The 11558-nt window shown below is 43.8% G+C and overlaps 1 long non-coding RNA gene across 1 annotated transcript; it reads right to left on the reverse strand.

Moving 5' to 3' along the window:
* Nucleotides 1-9569: 9569 nt before the first annotated feature.
* Nucleotides 9570-11169, reverse strand: LOC143809909 (uncharacterized). Its single transcript, XR_013222525.1, has 2 exons — nt 10831-11169; nt 9570-10167 (listed from the first exon to the last, which is right to left on the reverse strand). It is a non-coding gene; the product is annotated as an uncharacterized LOC143809909 (long non-coding RNA).
* Nucleotides 11170-11558: the final 389 nt, after the last annotated feature.

The raw sequence follows: 11558 nt of genomic DNA on the forward strand, positions 1-11558 counted from the left end.
ATGTAATTACAGAGCAATCAGAACTTCTCTGAGACAAAACAGCCCCTGCTCCAATTTCAGAAGCATCAACCTCGACCTGAAAAGGGAGCGAAACATCTGGCTGACACAACACAGGAGCCGAAGAGAAACGACGTTTCAACTCCTGAAAAGCCTCAACGGCCGCAGAGGACCAATTCACCACATCAGCACCCTTCTTGGTCAAATCAGTCAACGGTTTAACAACACTAGAAAAATTAGCGATGAAGCGACGGTAAAAATTGGCAAAGCCCAGAAATTTCTGAAGGCTCTTCACAGATGTAGGCCGAGTCCAATCATAAATAGCTTGGACTTTAACAGGATCCATCTCGATAGTAGAAGGGGAAAAATGAAACCCAAAAAGGAAACCTTCTGAACTCCAAAGAGACACTTAGATCCCTTCACAAACAAGGAATTAGCACGAAGGACCTGGAAAACCATTCTGACCTGCTTCACATGGGACTCCCAATCATCCGAAAAGACCAAAATATCATCCAAATATACGATCATGAATCTATCCAGATACTTTCGGAAGATGTCATGCATAAAGGACTGAAACACAGAGGGAGCATTAGAAAGGCCGAATGGCATCACCAGGTACTCAAAATGGCCCTCGGTCGTATTAAATGCTGTTTTCCATTCATCGCCCTGTTTAATACGCACGAGATTATACGCCCCTCGAAGGTCTATCTTGGTGAACCAACTAGCCCCCTTAATCCGAGCAAATAAATCAGACAGTAGAGGCAAAGGGTACTGAAATTTGACCGTCATTTTATTAAGAAGGCGGTAATCTATACAAGGTCTCAGAGAACCATCCTTCTTGGCCACAAAAAAGAACCCTGCTCCCAATGGTGACGACGACGGGCGAATATGCCCTTTCTCCAAGGACTCCTTTATATAACTCTGCATAGCGGCGTGTTCTGGCACAGACAAATTGAAAAGTCGTAAACCGAAAATGCCCTCTCAGCCAGCAGAGGGCCTACCTCTAAGCCACAACATATAAACCTATAAAGAACCTGCTGGGTTGCAAAGTCAAAAACCAGGTGTAGATGAAAATTCACAACCAAACAGAAGAGGTAACAAAGAACAAGTAATTTTTATTAAGATAACATATACATAATAATGCAATACTAAATGTGGACAAAAACGAAAAGTCGTCCCTTAGGGAACTTGCTACCAGGAATCAAATTAATAGCACAATCACAATCCCTATGAGGAGGTAGGGTACTGGACTTGGGCTCATCAAATACATCTCGGTAATCCGACAAAAACTCAGGGACTTCAGAAGGAGTGGAGGAAGAAATTGACAACAATGAAACATCCCCATGTACCCCTTGACAACCCCAACTGGACACCGACATTGATTTCCAATCCAATACTGGATTATGGACCTGCAGCCATGGCAAACCCAACACGACCACATTATGCAGATTATGCAACACCAAAAAGCGAATATCCTCCTGATGCGCAGGAGCCATGCACATGGTCAACTGGGTCCAGTACTGAGGCTTATTCTTGGCCAAAGGAGCAGCATCTAGTGTTGAGCGATACCGTCCGATACTTGAAAGTATCGGTATCGAAAAGTATCGGCCGATACCGGCAAAGTATCGGATCTAATCCGATACCGATACCCGATACCAATACAAGTCAATGGGACTCAAGTATCGGACAGTATCCCTGATGGTTCCCAGGGTCTGAAGGAGAGGAAACTCTCCTTCAGGCCCTGGGAACCATATTAATGTGTAAAAGAAAGAATTAAAATAAAAAATATTGCTATACTCACCTCTCCGACGCAGCCTGGACCTCACCGAGGGAACCGGCAGCGTTCTTTGCTTAAAATTCGCGCGTTTACTTCCTTCCGTGACGTCACGGCTTGTGATTGGTCGTGTGCCGCCCATGTGGCCGCGACGCGACCAATCACAGCAAGCCGTGACGTAATTTTCAGGTCCTGAATGCCTAATTCTAGGCATTCAGGATTTTAAAATTACGTTCCGGCTTGTGATTGGTCGCGTCGCGGTCACATGGGCGATGCGACCAATCACAAGCCGTGACGTCACGGGAGGCAGGAAACGCGCGCATTTTAAAATTACGTCACGGCTTGTGATTGGTTGTGTGCCGCCCATGTGACCGTGACGCGACCAATCACAGCAAGCCGTGATGTAATTTCAGGTCCTGAATGCCTAATTCTGCATTCAGGACCTGAAAATTACGTCACGGCTTGCTGTGATTGGTCGCGTCGCGGTCACATGGGCGGCACGCAACCAATCACAAGCCGTGACGTAATTTTAAAATGCGCGCGTTTCCTGCCTCCCGTGACATCACGGCTTGTGATTGGTCACGTCGCCCATGTGACCGCGACGCGACCAATCACAAGCCGGAACGTAATTTTAAAATCCTGAATGCCTAGAACAGGACCTGAAAATTACATCACGGCTTGCTGTGATTGTTCGCGTCGCGGCCACATGGGCCGCACGCGACCAATCACAAGCCGTGACGTCACGGAAGGCAGTAAACGCGCGCATTTTAAGCAAAGAAGGCTGCCGGTTCCCTCGGTAAGGTGCAGGCTGCGTCGGAGAGGTGAGTATATCCCTATTTTTTATTTTAATTCTTTATTTTACACATTAATGTTGTTTCGATACCGATACCCGATACCACAAAAGTATCGGATCTCGGTATCGGAATTCCGATACCCGCAAGTATCGGCCGATACCCGATACTTGCGGTATCGGAATGCTCAACACTAGTAGCATCAATTCCCCTCAAAGGAATGGGATGCTGCAAGGACTCCAAGAAAAAACCACAGCGCCTGGCAAACTCTAAGTCCATCAAATTCAGGGCAGCGCCTGAATCCACAAATGCCATAACAGAATAGGATGACAAAGAGCAAATCAGAGTAACGGACAAAAGAAATTTAGGCTGTACAGTACCAATGGTGACGGACCTAGCGAACCGCTTAGTGCACTTAGGACAATCAGAGATAACATGAGTGGAGTCACCACAGTAAAAACACAGCCCATTCTGACGTCTATGTTCTTGCCGTTCAGCTCTGGTCCAAGTCCTGTCACATTGCATAGGCTCAGGCCTCTGCTCAGAGGATACCGCCAAATGGTGCACAGTTTTGCGCTCACATAAGCGCCGATCGATCTGTATGGCCAAGGACATTGATTCATTCAGACCAGCAGGCGTGGGGAACCCCACCATAACATCCTTAAGGGCTTCAGAAAGACCCTTTCTGAAAATTGCTGCCAGGGCACACTCATTCCACTTAGTAAGCACAGACCACATTCTGAACTTCTGGCAATATACCTCCGCTTCATCCTGACCCTGACACAAAGCCAGCAAAATTTTCTCTGCCTGATTCACAGAATTCGGTTCATCATAAAGCAATCCCAGTGGCAGAAAAAACGCATCTACATTACACAATGCAGGATCTCCTGGCGCCAGGGCGAATGCCCAGTCTTGAGGGTCGCCACGCAACAAAGAAATAATGATTCTTACTTGCTGAATAGGGTCACCAGAAGAGCGGGGTTTCAGAGCAAGAAACAGTTTACAATTGTTTTTGAAATTCAGAAATTTAGATCTATCCCCAGAAAATAAATCAGGAATTGGAATTCTAGGCTCCAACATAGGATTCTGAACTACATAATCTTGAATGTTTTGTACCTTTGCAGCGAGTTGATCTACACTAGAGGACAGACCTTGAATGTCCATATGCACACCTGAGTTCTGAACCACCCAGAGTTTAAGGGGAAAAGAAAGGCAAAACACACTGCAGAGAAAAAAAAAATGGTCTCAAAACTTCTCTTTTCCCTCTATTGAGATGCATTAACACTTTGTGGTCCAGCTGTACTGTTATGGACCTGGTGGTTAGGTGCACCAGGAATGACCTGATAGTTAAACACGGAATCGGGACGAGCTCTGGGGAAATGGGAACTCTGCTGACCGCAAACCCTACTCCTATCAACACAACTAGAAATAGCCGTGGAGCGTGCCTGACTCTGCCTAGACGCCTCTTCACAGCCTAAGAGCTAACTACCCCTAAAGAAAGGAAACAAAGCCTCACTTGCCTCAGAGAAATTTCCCCAAAGGTAAAAGCAGCGCCCCACAAGTATTGACTGTGAGTTAAGAGGAAATCACAAACACAGGATGAAATAGGCTTTAGCAAAGGGAGGCCAGTCTAACTAAACAGATTGAGGATAGAAAAGGGATCTTTGCGGTCAACACAAAAAACTACAAAACCACGCAGAGTGTGCAAAAAATACCCCCGCACCGACTCACGGTGCGGTGGTGCCACTCTGCAACCCCAGAGCTTCCAGCTAGCCAGGCAGTTTCATGATAGCAAGCTGGACTAGAACTTAGCAAGAAAAACCATATGTAACAAATGAACAAGCAGGAACTTAGCTTCGCTGGAGTAGACAGGTCCTCAGAAAGATCCAGGAGAGATCTGAACCAGTACTAGAACATTGACAGCTGGCATGGAGTAACGATCTGAGTTGAGATAAATAGAGAATCCAGCCTAGCCCTAAACGAGGGCAGGTGGGGAAGGAATCTCAGAACCAGCAGCTCCACTCACAGCCACCAGAGGGAGTCCACGGACAGAACTCACCGAAGTACCATTCATGACCACAGGAGGGAGTTCGAGAACGGAATTCACAACAGCATGGTGGTGGAAACATCATGCTTTGGGGCTGTTTCTCTGCAAAGGGGCCAGGACGACTGATCCGGGTACAAAAAAGAATGAATGGGGCCATGTATCGTGAGATTTTGAGTGCAAACCTCCTTCCATCAGCAAGGGCATTGAAGATGAAACGTGGCTGGGTCTTTCAACATGACAATGATCCAAAGCACACCGCCAGGGCAACGAAGGAGTGGCTTCGTAAGAAGCATTTCAAGGTCCTGGAGTGGCCTAGCCAGTCTCCAGATCTCAACCCTATAGAAAACCTTTGGAGGGAGTTGAAAGTCCGTGTTGCCAAGCGAAAAGCCAAAAACATCACTGCTCTAGAGGAGATCTGCATGGAGGAATGGGCCAACATACCAACAACAGTGTGTGGCAACCTTTGTGAAGACTTACAGAAAACGTTTGACCTCTGTCATTGCCAACAAAGGATATATTACAAAGTATTGAGATGAAATTTTGTTTCTGACAAAATACTTATTTTCCACCATAATATGCAAATAAAATGATAAAAAAACAGACAATGTGATTTTCTGGATTTTTTTTTCTCAGTTTGTCTCCCATAGTTGAGGTCTACCTATGATGTAAATTACAGACGCCTCTCATCTTTTTAAGTGGTGGAACTTGCACTATTGCTGACTGACTAAATACTTTTTTGCCCCACTGTATGTTGTAAATGTAGTCTTCTGCCCTTGCAGAAGGTTTTACATAGGCAAGACTATACGCCATTTGTGTGTGCGTTTTAGGGAACACTTCAGGTCCATTCAGTCAGGGAAGGGCGTGCCGATACTCATTAGTCTCATCAGGGATATACATGAAGGGAATCCGGAGGTTCTTACATTCGCAGGAATAGAGAGAGTTGCCTTACCAACACAGGGGGGAGATTTACATAAGCTGCTTTTGAGGCAGGAGGCCAGGTGGATCATGCGGACGCAGGCTACAGGTCCGGCTGGTCTGAATGACAGAAATGATATGTCCATTTTTTTATGACCCCTTAGTATGGCTATGCTATGTGGATGTTTCACCTCTCAACCTACGGATAAGTACCTCTTCCCCTTTCGGTTTATGGCTGTTTTGGGATATTTCTCTTTTTTTTTTTTCCTTTTCCATTCCCTTCCTTAGGAAGTGTATAATAGACGTATTGAGAGCCAAAGGGTTAATATCGCTGATACCTATATAGTCACTCTTTTAGGTGAATTTTGATGTATAAATTGTCTGGGAATGAGAGGTACTTTGGTACTCAACCCGGTGTATGATGCCAGTATTGTTTTTAAAGTTTTTTTAAATAGATGTACGTGTTATACTTCGGCGTTGGTTGTTTGGGATTTGGGGTGTGGGGTGGAAGGAGTTTGTTTGTACTCACCTACTTATGTCAGCATCACTTCCCAACACCATTGACCCGTGGAAGCGCTGCCGTTGGTGCGAAATGGCCGTCGTCTAACCCTGCACACCCTTTTTCCATCTGCACACCCCCGAGCCGTGAAGATGATGATGTTTTTTATACCCAAATAAAGGATTTATACCACTCTAGAACTGGTGAGTGCTGCCGTATTTTCTCTATGGTTCTGGTAAAAATTAAATATGGTACATCCTAAGGGGCATTGTCCAAAAATAATATAAATTATATATAATCACCTGCGGAATCCCCTTTCATAGTGCAACCCAGGTGCCCCACAGGTCTCTGAACCTTCTTTTCTGATATGGATATTATGTGAACACTAGAAGGGGGATGTTCAAGAGCAGGGAGGTCACTGAGGAGCTGTAAACCATACTATGAGCTTAGGTATAATTTAAAAGGTTATTCCCCTAAAAAAATGAAATTATTCCCATGTGGAGACATGGGAGGTTGGCAAGCGCCTCGGTCCGCTAGCCGAAACCGCATGGACCAGGGATCATCACGATGAATGCCTGCTCTCCTTTTAACGTGGGCATAACGCGGGTTAATTAAAATACAATGCTGTGTCTCCACACCCCCAGTTATTGGATAGAGGATAATTTGCTTATTGCTAGGTCCGAACACCAGACCTCCTAGTGAGCCCTTGTCCTGAATTAAGTGGAAATCTTTGTGAAGGAAATATATAATCGTAAGGTAAACTATAATATCAACAACATTTCTAGTTAAAGTAGTTATCCACTAATTGGACAACTTCTTCTCATACCCCTCGCTTAGTCCCAAGGAAATAATAAAGCTTATACTCTCATCCCGTGCTTACGCCGTTTCTGCAATGTTGGCATTCCATCTCCTGGTGCTCCTCTTGCGGTTGTTGTGAAATGTAATGCAGGTGCCCAATGAGTGCTGGCGTGACTGTCCCCACTACCTGTCAAATTGAGCATGAAGAGGAAGTAAGAGATCAGCTGCTGTCCGGACTTCCTCTTTATGTTTGATTTGTCCAAAGGCAGGGACAATGATGCCAGCACTGATTGGGCACCGTCATCACGTGTCACAACAACGACACATGATTTCCCTCAAGGAAACAGAAGATAACTGTAGACGGAAATGTTTAGATATTTCTGTTATTTGTCCCTTTTTGTTTTATAACTGTTTTGCATCATTTTTTCACTTTATTTTTACCCCTTTTATATCTTTTATTGTAAGCACTATATATTTTTATATTAATATTTAAAATCTTTAATAAGTTTGATCCTTGTATGCTTTAAAGAATCCATAGACTTTCAGAGACTGTGTGACTGTGACTGTGTGACTTTGATTGTCAGACAGTAATATATTTTGGGGACTTATCACCCTGTGTGTTTGATGATTGGTGGCAGCATGCTAAGCAATCGGGGTGAGTGGACTGTGTAGGGTGTGATTTATAAAAGTACCATAACCAAATTGGAAGTGTTTCTGCACTCTCTGGAGTTATGACACGAGTTATGGTAGATAAATAAATAAAATTGCAGTTTTATTGTCGACATGTGTCATGTGTCATGTGTTGAGAAGTGTGTACGTGACAATGGTCATGCTCGGACTTCACTCCATTCATTGTTTATAAGACTGCTGAAAATAGCAGAGCACTGTACTTGGCTGTCCCATAGACAATAAATCTGTGACGCCCCAGTGTCCTGGTCGTCACAGTAACATTGCTTTTATCACGGGGAGAGTGATGTTACATTTGGAAGCGATGAAAGATCTTCTTTATCAGGTAATCACAATGCATACAACATGTTCACACTCCAGGCCTGAAGGGGAGCTCTAAGCCTGGTTTAGGGTGAACTCCCCTATAAATACATTCTGTTCTGGAGGGAAAGGATTCAGAAAGTGGTAGAGAGTGCCAGGAAACAGACTCGAGCAGTCTGAGGCAGAAAAAACGTATAAGGAGCCATGTAGCCAGAGTCACTACAGAAAGAAAAGAGACATACAGAAGGAAAGAACATCGTTCAGTGAGTGTGAAGGAGAGCAAAGCACAGGAGAGTGATATCAGGGGAGACCAGGTGTGAATGAACTATTCCCCCTCTGAAGCGCAGATAACTGGTAGCTGGAACACCGAGGTTGTAAGGGACTCTAAGACTTACAGCAGAGACTGGCAGGACAGCTGAACTGCAAGTTACCTGTCTGCCCTAATACCCAGCAGGCACAGTGACACATAGAGCCCTGGTCATGATAGAGACCCTATAAAAAGGCCCGAGTCACCTGTCATACGGGTTTGTGTCCTATCCTATAAGGGGGACAGAGAGAAGAACTGTGAGGACCTTATCTGAAGCCATAGGCAGTAAGGGACTACAACACCACCGTGCTAGAGGAAGGCTTTTAACTCCACCTGGTAAAGGGGACTCTGGATTCGCTTCCAAGCTGGTCGGACCATGCCTGCCCTGGACTGTGGCTGCCTGAAGCCTTCAGTATACCAGGTAAATAGACTGCAAACCTGTGTCCTCGTTCTTTACTGCACCATTCACCATCTTCCATCTACACACCGGGAGCCCTGGGGATATACCTAATTTGTGGGAAGTTATACCATCTAGCTGCCATAACATCACCCCAGAGGACCCCTTAAAGCAGCGTCGATCCCCACTGACCGAATACCACAGGTGGCATCACGAACATAAACTTTATTCGATTTCCCCTTTTACATGGGCGCCCAGGGCCACGGACTGGGTCGCCACCGTGACATCCCCCTGTGTACATCGGACCCGGTATCGGGTATCCCATGGCCCTGGCGGGCGACTCAAATCTCCTCTCAATTGAGAACAGGATTGCAGAGCCCCAATATTGGGGTTCCAAATCTCCAGTCTTGATATCACTGGTGGTCTCAGCAGTCAGACCACCGGCAATCAGCAATTTATACCTTATTAGGAGGGGCATAGGGCCATGCCACTAGAAGTGTTATTCGGGGGGACGTGTCACTAGGAGTGTTATCAGGAGGGACATGTCACTAGGAGTGTTATTAGGAGGGACGTTTCACTAAGTGTGTTATTAGGAGGGATGTGCCATTAATAGTGGTATTAGGAAGGATTTGCGTCTTAATTAATTTTATTAATTTTGTTCAATTTAGTCTAACTAACTGTAGATGGAAGTTCAATATAAATATGATAAATTAACTCTGCAATAATTTTCTATGAGGATAATAATTCCCACCTTTGCAGATATCTTGCGTATTGCTCTATTTTATACATTATAAATAGAGACATTAGAGTAGCAGACACATAATTACTGCCCTCTTATTTCTGCTTGCCTTCATGTTGTGGCAGCCATGGATCCTAAAAATGAGAACTCTCATATACAACTACCAGAGTGCTGTATAAAATAAAGACATAAGGAGACCGATCACTGATTTTAAACATATTTTATTAAATACAATCTTTACCTCTATCTAAAGCCAATGATCCAGAAGAAGGCAAAAACCCTGGACACATTCAGCCAATGTGTGTTACAGGGAAAAAATTCCTTCTTGACCCCGAGAAAAGGCGATCAGTTCGAGAACCCTGCACCAAGGCCATACTACAACTAACTAACTGATATATATACAACAATGATATTCAATATGGTGACTCGTTTCTGGATAGCAGATCTTCTTTGTCCTGGTAAGTCGCCTCACCTGTCCTATTCAGATCGGACTCTGGAGCTCATAGCTTGACTATGTTCATCTCCCCTGTAAAAAAACAGAACACTACCTCCCCACACAGAACGCTATCTCCCTACAAACACTACCTCCCTACAAACAGTACCCCTTAATATACAGACATAGGATTGTTGCATCATATCATGACCCTTATACAGTTGGCAAATAAAGTTGCACTCTATAGTGCTAAAGTATGTAAATATGTATGTTCTACTCCTGATACAGTTGGGTAAGACAGCAGACACCTAAACAATATGATGTCATGATGCACTGATTCCAGGATTAGATCCATATAATCAGCATATAATGACATCATAAGACACAAATATCATGTGCAGACATAATAAATGATTAAGAAAAAACAATCGTGTGGCTCTCTTTAGATTCTTCAATCTTCCTTCCAGGATCCAGATTATCTCCCTGTAAGAAAGAAATAATAATATGAAGGGAAGAATTGGCATAAAACCTGTATAAAGCGTCATAAATATATTGTACTTTGTGCCAGATAAACAAGTCCTCTTTTCTCTGCAGTTTTAAGCTTAGACGTAGACACTTAAAAATGGTGTATTAAATTTGATTAAAAAAAAATGTTGTAAATGCAGTTATATATAAGTTAAATAAATAGTACAATAAAATGGTAAAATAAATATATAAATAAATACAGAGTAAATAAAGAAAAGTATTTTCCCCCAATGTATGTACACCAACCTCTGTCCCATGTGGGGGAATAATGGTACATTTTTGCCCCAATAATCTTAATTTAAAGTGACAGGACCACCAACAATCTGTGCCACCCACAGATACAACTTGAAGTGTCACTGACCATAGTAGCGACAGTGGTGTCTCCATCCGAGGTGCGATCTTAGTGCTGAACTCTCTGATGTCCCCATGTTTGCTGCATAGAACTCAGTGTCCAACATTCCGCTGTGTGACCTCACATAGAACCTTCATCACCCAAGTCTAGAGATTCTACCAGCAAGGACTGAAGAAATCCAGAACCTTACAACCACAATCTGTAGACTTGGAGGGTCCATGTTGGCGCTAAGTTCACTAACTTAAATCCCTGAAAGGTTTCTTATTTACCTGTATGCTCAATCCAGAGGATTGAAATGAGAGTCTGTGTCCTTGATCCTGGATCCTCTGCTCTCCTCATCTTCATCTCTTGGAAAGACAATCTGTGTCCTCGATCCTGAATCCTCCGCCCTCTTTGTCTTCATCTCCTGAAATGAGAGTCTGTGTCCTCGATCCTGGATCCTCCGCTCTCGTCGTCTTCATCTCCTGAAATGACCCTTTGCCCCTAGAACACCGGTTTTTATAGACCCACAGTCATTGTGACATCATGTTGTGAGGTAACAATGGCCTCCTGTATTTGATGATGTCACCTGTATTTGATGATGCCACATATGACCATGAGTGATATCGCCACAGGTGTTAATTAATATTGATAACAAGTAGTAATAATATGGTAGATCATATTGGTTACCATCAAGGCTGGAGGAGTCGGGCGATTAAGGAAAAGTTCTCAAAAAGTAAAAAGCATTTAAAACAAGAACAGTGAGTGTTTCTTTGCTAGTGATACATCTAGCAATGCACAAATGACATGTAAGAGTATTAATCATTGTCTATGAAAGAAACCTTTTCCAGGGTTTCACATTTTCACACATTTTGTAGGTGCAGGAACTATGGACATTCCAGGTTTTGTGGTACTTCAACTCACAGCATTGTCAGCGTAGAGCACAGGCTAAATATAAAAAAGAATTGTTTTTTATTTATTTTTTCATGACATTCACCGCGCGTTATAAGTGATAAGG

The sequence above is a fragment of the Ranitomeya variabilis genome, chromosome 2, assembly GCF_051348905.1.
Source record: "Ranitomeya variabilis isolate aRanVar5 chromosome 2, aRanVar5.hap1, whole genome shotgun sequence".
Classification (NCBI taxonomy): domain Eukaryota; kingdom Metazoa; phylum Chordata; class Amphibia; order Anura; family Dendrobatidae; genus Ranitomeya; species Ranitomeya variabilis.